Source organism: Notothenia rossii (assembly GCF_949606895.1).
Source record: "Notothenia rossii genome assembly, chromosome: 5".
In the NCBI taxonomy this organism is placed as follows: Eukaryota; Metazoa; Chordata; class Actinopteri; order Perciformes; family Nototheniidae; genus Notothenia; species Notothenia rossii.
This window is the reverse complement of record NC_136903.1, coordinates 23,652,097-23,662,254: the sequence shown is the minus strand read 5'-3', so window position 1 is coordinate 23,662,254 and position 10,158 is coordinate 23,652,097. Positions and strand designations below refer to the sequence as shown.

General features: G+C 39.5%; 1 long non-coding RNA gene across 1 annotated transcript; it reads left to right on the top strand.

The window, feature by feature from the left end:
- Positions 1 to 2,767: 2,767 nt before the first annotated feature.
- LOC307040436 lies at positions 2,768 to 9,613 on the top strand. The gene is made up of 2 exons (XR_013808489.1): positions 2,768 to 8,068; positions 8,260 to 9,613. It is a non-coding gene; the product is annotated as an uncharacterized lncRNA (long non-coding RNA).
- The last annotated feature ends 545 nt before the right edge of the window (positions 9,614 to 10,158 follow it).

The window sequence follows — 10,158 nt, the reverse complement described above, 5'->3', positions numbered from 1 at the left end:
GTGAGGTGGATGTAGACAAGTCAGAATCAATATAGATGTTTTTATTTTAAAGTAAATTCAGATTGAACATAGTAAAAAAATGTAAATTATAGTTTCCTGGTTTCGCTTTCGCTGCCACGTTTTGGTCGCACAATGACAATACTTATACCATTGGAACCTGTGGAATCTCAGCTTTCATATGATATCTAGTTTTTGCAGATCCGATGAAGTATACAATATTTATACCGTGAGTTATGTGCTAAGTGTGTTAGCACTCTTTTGCTTAGTGCTAATTCAGAGGCTCTGCTCCCCGGGGGCTCCCGCAACATTGGGTGAAGCTTGCATGGAGGTTGCACATGGATTGATTTCAGTCTGTTGGAAAATTGAATAATTGTTTTTCAATGGACAGCATGGCAAGACTGCAAAGCCTTATGGGGGGACAGGGCTGCTGAGCCTAGAGATGGATCTGTTGGTCCTGGCACCAGGGGGAGGGACAACTGATGTATAGTATATGAATAGCTGCTAAAAATGTACTTGCATTTATTAAATGTCAGCTAAAAGAGGAGTGAAATGAAAAACCTCCGCATTTTCTGTGAAGATATTAACAGTACTTAATGTCAGCAAAACATTACAATTATTATTTACAATGGACTACGCTTAGCCACTCATAGACCACACCCACCTTTTCTCTTGAAAAACTGGGTGGCATACTGTCGCCCTTTAGTCCCTCTCTCTTGTCTTTCTCTCCTTTCTTGAAAGCCTGACTTTGTGAGTAGTTGAGAAATGGTACACAAAAACGTAAGTACTAGCATCCCTCCTCACATGCTCTCACTCTCTGCTGCTAGAAAGTGAGGTGCGGTGCCGCGCCGCACACTGCGCACAGCGTTTGGAGGCAGGACCAAATCATTACATGTAAATAGAGGGGGGGTGTTCAGAGGCTTTGGATAATTAACTTTTGGAAGAAAATAAGTTAAATGAATCATAAGTTTAGTGAGTACATTATCAATATGACGTTATATTAACGTTAATTATTGATGATTGATGAAAGGCAACTTTTATTAAAAACATTTATTCTTAATGTTTTAAAAATGCTTTGGGTCCCTGTCAGTCACGGGCCCTTGGAATCGTCCTAATTTTTCACCCCCGGTGGCAGATTACTTTTAGAATACTTTTGGAATACTTTCTTTTTCCATAACAGATGGGTATGTTTTGGTGCACAGGAGACACGTATTTTACTGTTTTAAGGGCTTATCAAGAACTCAAACACAATATCTTGGTGTCATTCTGGACAGCTCTCTCATCTGCACCCCACATAAAAAACATCACCCGGACTGCATTCTTTGTACTGTCTTAAAACCTTTCCTTAGAATATGTTATGAATTGTAAGGTGTCCTTGGGTGCTTTGAAAGGCGCCCCTAAATATAATGAATTATCATTATTATTTATTATCTGAAACGATGTAATAACTTGTATAACTTGTTCCAGTCACTTGACCCATGCATTCAGCAGCAGCAGGCCATTCACTTTGATTTTATCCTGTTATAAATGTCATCATTTCGACAATAAAGAAATGCTACATAAACGTTATCTTGCACATTTTATCTAACTATCTCCGTTTCTAACTTTCAATATTTTAAAAGAGCTCTCTCTCTCATCTGCGTGCGGGGGCGGGGCCTCACAGACACGCTGCATCTCTCTCGCTCACAGACATGCTGCAGCGCTGTGCAGTGTGCACACAGTTCTGCCGGTAATGAATATTACATTTTATGAGGAAACTTTTCCACCAATAATTCCAATAAGTATTCCAAAATGTATTCACTTCAGGTTTACGAAAGTAACTGGAATCAGATTATTCGTTTTTCAAATGTAACGCCAGCTGAATACACTTGATTTTTGTATTCTGATTACGTAACCCCGTTACATGTATTCCGTTACAACCCAACCCTGTGTATACTGTATCTCTCCGGACTGTCCAGAAGAAAAACACCCACCTCTCCCCTTCTTCCAAGGGACGAGGGAACCGTGCGGCAGAGTTTCCGTTAACATTTATTTTTCTTCTGACAGCCCAGCAGCAGGAGAAGTGGGGAGAGGGAGATGTGGGGAGAGGGAGGCGGGGCTATTTCATCGTTATCAGAAAATGATCGTAGGCTATAGATCGCTGCTAGATGAGGGCAGTGGGGGTTCTTCTTGGAGTCTGGTTTAAAAAAAACAACAAAGTTCATTAGTGAACTTTGAGCCATCATTTATTTTGCAGGCAGCTCTCTGCCTCTCTCATGTTATTATGGCGCGCGCCAGAACCAACAATCAGATTTTACTGTAAATTAGTTCGGTTCAGAGGACAAAACACATACAACATTAATTAAACTCTGTATTTGTTCACTTGAATTTCACTTTGAATTCTTGGATATTCTCAATGGGTGAATACATTTTGTTATAATAATAATAAAAACATATATATATACGTATTTTTTTAAATGACACCGAAGCTTTCTCAGGGTGGGCCAATTAGTAAACTGGGTGGGCCTGGGACCACCCTGGCCCTATGGTGGCTACGCCACTGCTTGGTAGGTCTAAAAGTTTTTGATAAAATATGGCTTGATTCAAGTTTTCGTACAGCAAGACCTTCTTGTAAATTTGTACACAATGCAACACCAATTTGGGGTTCAATTTCCAAGGACACAACATGTGAACAGGAGCACCTGTTTCCACTGTTATCAGGCCATTAAATAGAGAACCGCAGTGACGCGTCGTAAAACCCGGAAATAAGTTAGCATTTTTAGCACTTCCGGTTCCTTCCTCAAAAAGCAATGCATTTTTTCCATAGGGTTTTGGAAAATAGCTCGAAATAAGGTCTGTGGTTGACACAAATTTAAGAGATAAATCACGTTTTGTTCTACGACATTAAATACATCAGCAGTGACCCCACTGGGGATCTTTGAAGAGTTTACGTGTCTGAAAAACGATGGTTGTTACCGAGTGGCTGAATAGGACTACAGAAATTGTTGAGGCCGTTGTAAGTCATTACGCCGAACACGTAAACACTCCCGCTAAGTTTGTTTTCCCCTGTGTTCTGCTTGAAAGCAAGTACCTGCCTATCTTTAGTATCTGTATATCTATATCTGACCATTAGAATCTGTATTTTTGAAATTGTCGTTTTTAACACCGTAGTTTTACAAATTATAGAATAATTAATTACCAGTGTTTTCCAATTTTACTCGGCAGTTCGTTTCGTTAGCTAACGTTAGCTAAAGCTAGCGCTACTAGTTAGCTACGCAATGGTTTGTTGCTTTGCTCCGGGTTGCAGCCACAGGTCTTCACATGAAACGTGCTTGTTCTTTCGTTTCCCGGCCAATGTTTTCCAAAGGAGAGTGGATTCGTGCCATGAGGTAAGCTGACGTTACATTTTTGTCCATGTCACGGTGAAATGTAAATAATGGGTAGTGACTGTATCGCCGTTTTAGAGATGGCGCTGCTGAAAAGACCGCAACATAAGTAAAGATAATGAATACATCCTATTCAAACCTGTGTGGCTTATATGATAAGTCTAATTAGTACAAGCAGCATATCGTTTCACCATGTAACTAAAGATTGTAGTCAGGGAAATCAGTTTGACATATTGAACTAATAATAAATCACCTCTGGCTGGCAGAGAACTCTGCTCCATAGCTTCTCTTGGACGTAAAATCACATGTACATTTTACATTTATATTCAATTTAATATTCCATCCCTCACATACTTTTGTATATATAATAACTTATATTTTGTTTTTCTTGTTATGCTGCTGCAACACAAACATTTCCCAAATTGGGATCAATACAGTAATATCTGATCTTAATTAATTAAGAAATATAACTATTATAATTAGTGTAGCAGCTGACACCTATTTTCAATATGGATTAATCTACCATTTATTTATTTAGTTCAATTTTCATCTATAAAAATGTCAAAATAGTGAAAATGTTCATGAGACTTATCAAAGTGCAAGGTTATATCTTTAGATGTTTTGTTTTAGCCTGTGTACTGTCATCTTCTCTGGTCCCCTCCCCAATCTGATCAATGATGACATGTATAGCCGCATGTCATCATTTCAGCGCTGGTTGTCTTGGTGGTGCCCAGCAAACAATGTGGGCTTCGTGAATAATTGGACAGCCTTCTGGGGAAAACCTGGTCTGATTAAGAGAGACGGCATTCATCCTACTTTGGAAGGTGCAAATCTCATTTCGGCAAACATTTCAGGGCTCTGTGGACTTAATCCATGACAAACTGGAGTTGAGACCAGGAGGCAGAGTCGCAGTCTTACACGCTTCTCTGCGCTCTCTCCTAGGCAGTCATCCATAGGAATCCCGACCCCAATAAAATACCCAATATTAACGGTGTGTGTGTCTGCCCAAGGACAATTTAAGGTAAAACCTAATAGAGGTGTCATACATAATAACCTAATAAGAGTAAATGTAACAACTACTACAGTGCAACAAAACAGGAAGATTAAATGTGGTCTCTTAAACATAAGATCTCTAGCATCTAAAGCAATACTGGTAAATGATTTAATATCAGATTATAATATTGATATATGCTGTCTCACTGAAACTTGGTTGAGACATGAAGAATATGTCAGCATAAATGAGGCCACTCCACCCAGCCATATCAATACTCATATTGCCCGAGGCACGGGCCGAGGAGGTGGAGTTGCAGCAATCTTTGACTCAAGTTTACTTATCAATACTAAACAAAAATTAAATTATACCTCCTTTGAAAGCCTCATTTTCAGTCTTACGCATCCGACCTGGAAAACTTTGCAGCCAATCTTATTTGTTACAGTGTACCGTGCACCAGGTCCTTATTCAGAATTCTTATCAGAATTCTCTGAGTTTTTATCAGCTTTGGTTCTTAAAACAGATAAAGTAATTATCGTAGGTGACTTTAATATTCATGTTGACGATGATAAAAATAGCCTTACTGTTGCATTTAACTCTATATTAGATTCTGTTGGTTTCTGTCAGAGTGTAAATAAACCAACCCACTGCTATAATCACACTCTTGACCTTGTTCTGACTTATGGTATTGAAATTGAGCAACTATTAGTCGAACCGCATAATCCTGCTTTATCCGACCATTTCTTAGTAACTTTTGAAGTACTGTTACTAGACTACAAAGCATTAGCCAAAAGCTCCTGCAGCAGAAACCTATCTGTTAGTGCTATAGCCAAATTTAAGGAAGAGATTCCACCAATACTTAACTCGATAGCATGTCTGCATGTAGGGGAGGAAACTTATACAAAATGTACACCACCCCAAATTGATCATGTTGTTGATAGTGCTACAGATGCGCTGCGAATAAAATTAGACTCTGTTGCTCCTTTGAAAAAGAAGAAAATAAAACAACATAGATTAGCTCCATGGCATAATGCCGAAACCCGCAAAATAAAGCAAAAGTCGAGACAACTTGAAAGGATATGGCGTTCCACTAAACTTGAAGAATCTCGTTTAATTTGGCATATTACTCTCAATGAATATAAGAAAGCACTGCGTAAAGCGAGAGCAGCATACTACTCTTCATTAATAGATGAGAATAAGAATAATGCAAGATTTCTTTTCAGCACTGTAGCCAGGCTGACAGAGAGCCACAGCTCGACTGAGCCTTCTATTCCCATAGCACTCAGTAGTAATGATTTTATGTGCTTTTTTAACGATAAAATTGTTACTCTTAGAAACAAAATCAATGACCTCTTGCCTTTGACCAGTATAGTGTTATCAACAGCTCCCGGAAACGTAAGTTCTAATAATATTACACTAGATAGTAAACTAGAATGCTTTTCAGCCATAAACCTTGAACAATTAAATTCAATGATTCTCTCTTCTAAACCATCAACGTGTATCTTAGACCCGATTCCAACTAAGCTGTTAAAAGAAGTTTTTCCATTAATTAGCACTTCTTTATTAAATATTATGAATATGTCTTTATTATCAGGCTATGTTCCAAAATCATTCAAAGTAGCAGTGATAAAACCGCTTCTTAAAAAGCACAACCTCGATCCAGAGGTTTTAGCCAACTATAGACCTATTTCTAATCTTCCGTTCCTCTCAAAAATTCTTGAGAAAGCAGTCGCAAAACAGCTGTGTGATTACTTAAGAAACTATGATTTATTTGAAGATTTTCAATCTGGCTTTAGAACACAACATAGCACAGAGACAGCTCTGGTTAAAGTCACAAATGACATTCTAATAGCCTCTGACAAGGGACTTGTCTCTATTCTTGTCTTGCTCGATCTTAGTGCTGCATTTGATACTATCGACCATGATATCCTATTGCAAAGACTAGAGCACTTAGTTGGCATACAGGGAACTGCTTTAGGCTGGTTTAGGTCTTATCTATCTGAACGCTCTCAGTTTGTACGTGTCAACGAGGAATCTTCCATGCAAACCAAAGTTAGCCATGGAGTGCCACAGGGCTCAGTGCTTGGACCTATTTTGTTCACCCTATATATGCTTCCGTTAGGCAATATTATAAGGAATCATTCTGTAAACTTTCATTGTTATGCGGATGATACTCAACTATATTTATCAATCAAGCCTGATGAAATTAATCATCTAAATAAAATTCAAGACTGCCTCAAGGACTTAAAAACGTGGATGACCTTAAATTTTTTGATGTTAAACACGACCAAAACTGAAGTTATTGTACTTGGCCCGAAGAATCTACGAAACAAATTATCTAAAGATATATTAACTATGGATGGCATTAATTTGGCCTCCAGTGAGACTGTAAGGAATCTTGGTGTTATATTTGATCAGGATTTATCCTTTAACACCCACATAAAATCCATTTCAAGGACCGCCTACTTCCATCTACGTAACATTGCAAAAATCAGGCATATCTTGCCTCAAAACGATGCAGAGAAACTAGTCCATGCATTTGTTACTTCAAGGCTGGATTATTGTAACTCCTTATTATCAGGGTGTACCAAGAAGTCAGTCAAGTCGCTTCAGCTGATTCAAAATGCTGCAGCTCGTGTACTAACCAGAGTTAGGAAAAGGGACCACATTACTCCTGTTCTGGCTGCCTTACACTGGCTCCCTATAGAACACAGGATAGAATTTAAAATTCTTCTTCTCGCCTACAAAGCCCTTAATGGGCAGGCGCCATTTTACCTTAAAGAACTCATTATACCCTATTGTCCTACTAGGGCATTGCGTTCCAAGAATGCAGGGTTGTTGGTTGTTCCTAGAGTCTCTAAAAGTACAATGGGAGCCAGAGCCTTTTCTTATCAAGCTCCACTTTTGTGGAATCAGCTTCCAGTTTGTGTTCGGACGGCAGACACCCTATCCGTTTTTAAGAGTGCGCTTAAGACCTTCCTTTTTGATAAAGCTTATAGTTAGGGCTGATTACATTCAGCCCCTAGTTTTGCTGATATAGGCTTAGTTTGTCGGGGGACATCTTACTTCTTCCTTCTCTCTGTCTATACCTGTGTACTCTCATGTTCCGATTAACCCAGCTTCCCCAAATTTCTTTCTTTTTGGTGTCTATATACGCCGGGATCCGGAGTCATGGATGATCCTGCGGTCCTGTGTCATGGATTGCGAGTCCTGGATCTTGAGTCGTGGCTGCGGTCCTGGATCATAAGTCCTGGATGGATATCCTCGTGGATTCATCTTCTTATTATACACACATGCATTTCAAAACATTTGGACTACCTATGTTGCAAATGTATTATCTTTTCAATTTACACACGGCATCTATTGCACGTCTGTCCGTCCTGGGAGAGGGATCCCTCCTCTGTTGCTCTCCCTGAGGTTTCTCCCATTTTTCCCTTTAAACTGTGGGGTTTTCTCTGGAAGTTTTTCCTTGTACGATGTGAGGGTCTAAGGACAGAGGGTGTCGTATTGTCATACTGATATTCTGTACAAACTGTGAAGTCCACTGAGACAAATGTAACATTTGTGATATTGGGCTATATAAATAAACATTGATTGATTGATTGATTGATCTTAATGCTCTTACAGTATATGTGACGGTGTGACTTCCATGAAACTAATATTTTATATCTTCCCAACAGACGAGCTGACAGGAAACAACCACAACATTGCAAAGGCGAGTAAATGTAAATTAAAAACAATTCACAATTTTTTTATTTCTTCTTCCTTGCAGTGAGGTGAAGCTGACCTTGCACTTGGTGCCAGTGAGGATGTTCCTCACGCAGGCTGAATGTTTCTCCTTCCTTACTGACACAGAAGCCCTTGATTTGCAATGCTTCACTAATTGTCATTTCCCTGGCTCCGCAGGGACACTTTACCTCCAGCACAGCAGAAGACCCTACCAGACCATCTGGAGATGCCCCCAACAATCCTGATAGGGAGAGCCACAAATCTGACTCATGGACCTGCATCTGAGTTGCAGTGGTGAATGCCCTGACGCCCTCACATTCATTCATAGTCCCCCACTGTACAGACAAAATACCATCAAGGGCCTGTTGTTGCCCTAGCACCCTGGCAATAAAGGAAGCAGTCACACACTTTGACCTCAGGACAGCTCCAAAGTTGCTGGCAGTCAACCTTCCTTTCCTGAACAAATGCCAGTTTGGGTTGGTTCGCTGACCAGTGGTAGCCACCTGAATTGCCCTCTGTTGCTCTTCAGACAATGCCATGCTTGCCACAATTGCCTCAGGTCCCTGATGCCCAACAGATTTGATGATTTCAGGAACAGTAAGTGTTTCCAAGCTGTAGTGTTCCTCTTCTGGCTCGGGGGAGAGAAGCCAAACAATTCCTGAGAACCTGCCCCCGAGTCTGTCCCTCAGCCAGTCACGATCTTCGGAGGTGGGCTCTCTTGTCAGCGGGTTAAATTAGTTATTGGTTTCAACAGTCACATTAAAACAGTTACTAAATCAGCTTACTATCACCTAAAGAACATATCTAGGATTAAAAGACTGATGTCACAGCAGGATTTGGAAAAACGTGTCCATGCTTTTATCTTCAGTAGACTGGACTACTGCAATGGTGTCTTCACAGGTCTCACTAAAAAATCTATTAGAAAGCTGCAGCTGATTCAGAACACCGCTGCTCGAGTCCTCACTGACACTAAGAAAGAGGATCACATCACTCCTGTTCTGAAGTCTTTACACTGGCTTCCTGTTTGTCAAATAATAGATTTCAAAATACTGCTAGTGTTTATAAGGCACTGAATGGTTTAGGACCAAAATGCATTTCTGACCTCCTGCTAAATTATGAACCATCTAGATCTCTCAGGTCTTCAGGGACTGGTCAGCTTTCTGTCCCCGGAGTCAGAACTAAACATGGTAAAGCAGCGTACAGTTATTATGCTCCAAATATCTGAAACAAACTCCCAGAAACCTGCAGGTCCGCTGCAACTCTTACTACTTTTAAATCCAGGCTGAAGACTTTTCTTTTTGTCGCTGCTTTTAATTGAACTATTCATATCTTAGACTGCACTGTAACCTTTATCCATGTATTTTTTCTTTTAATGTTTATTTTATTAGCTTTTCTTTTTAATGACTGATTTTAAATGCCATTTTCTTAATGTCTTTCATTTTTTGTAAAGCACTTTGAATTGCCTTGTGTTGAAAAGTGCTATATAAATAAACTTGCCTTGCCTAATAAAGATTTCATGTGACACATACAATTGATTTGTTGATGGGAATTAATGTGAATAAATTAACTCTAGGTTAACGGTACTCTTGCTATCACTACTCACCGACACTATAAACCTTGTCCCTCATGCTAGCCCTGACAACACCGGTAAGCACACCTTCATCTAGGCTGCACTGTAACGTGTCCTGACTTGTAGTGGTTCTCTCCTCTATCTACACTCTTCTTGTCATCTTTGTAAAACGATATCAGACTGGTAATTGACACAGCCATGACTTCTAGTTAAATTCAGTGTGGCTAAAATGAAAAGCTTTGTTAAAATATGCAAGCACGCGAAAGTCAAATTCAGCTTTATTGTCAAAGATTCTACATGTGTTATACATCCAGAAATATCGAAATATCGTTTCCCACAGTGTGACATGTATACATAAAACAAAACAAAAAGGGCCTAGATAAACGTGGTATACATTAAACAAAACGGGCCTAGATAACCTGGGTATACAGTTTAAAATGTTAATATATTTAAAGTGTTCAAAGTGCAGTTTCAGTGCAAGTCAGTTGAAACGATCTTAAGTTGGC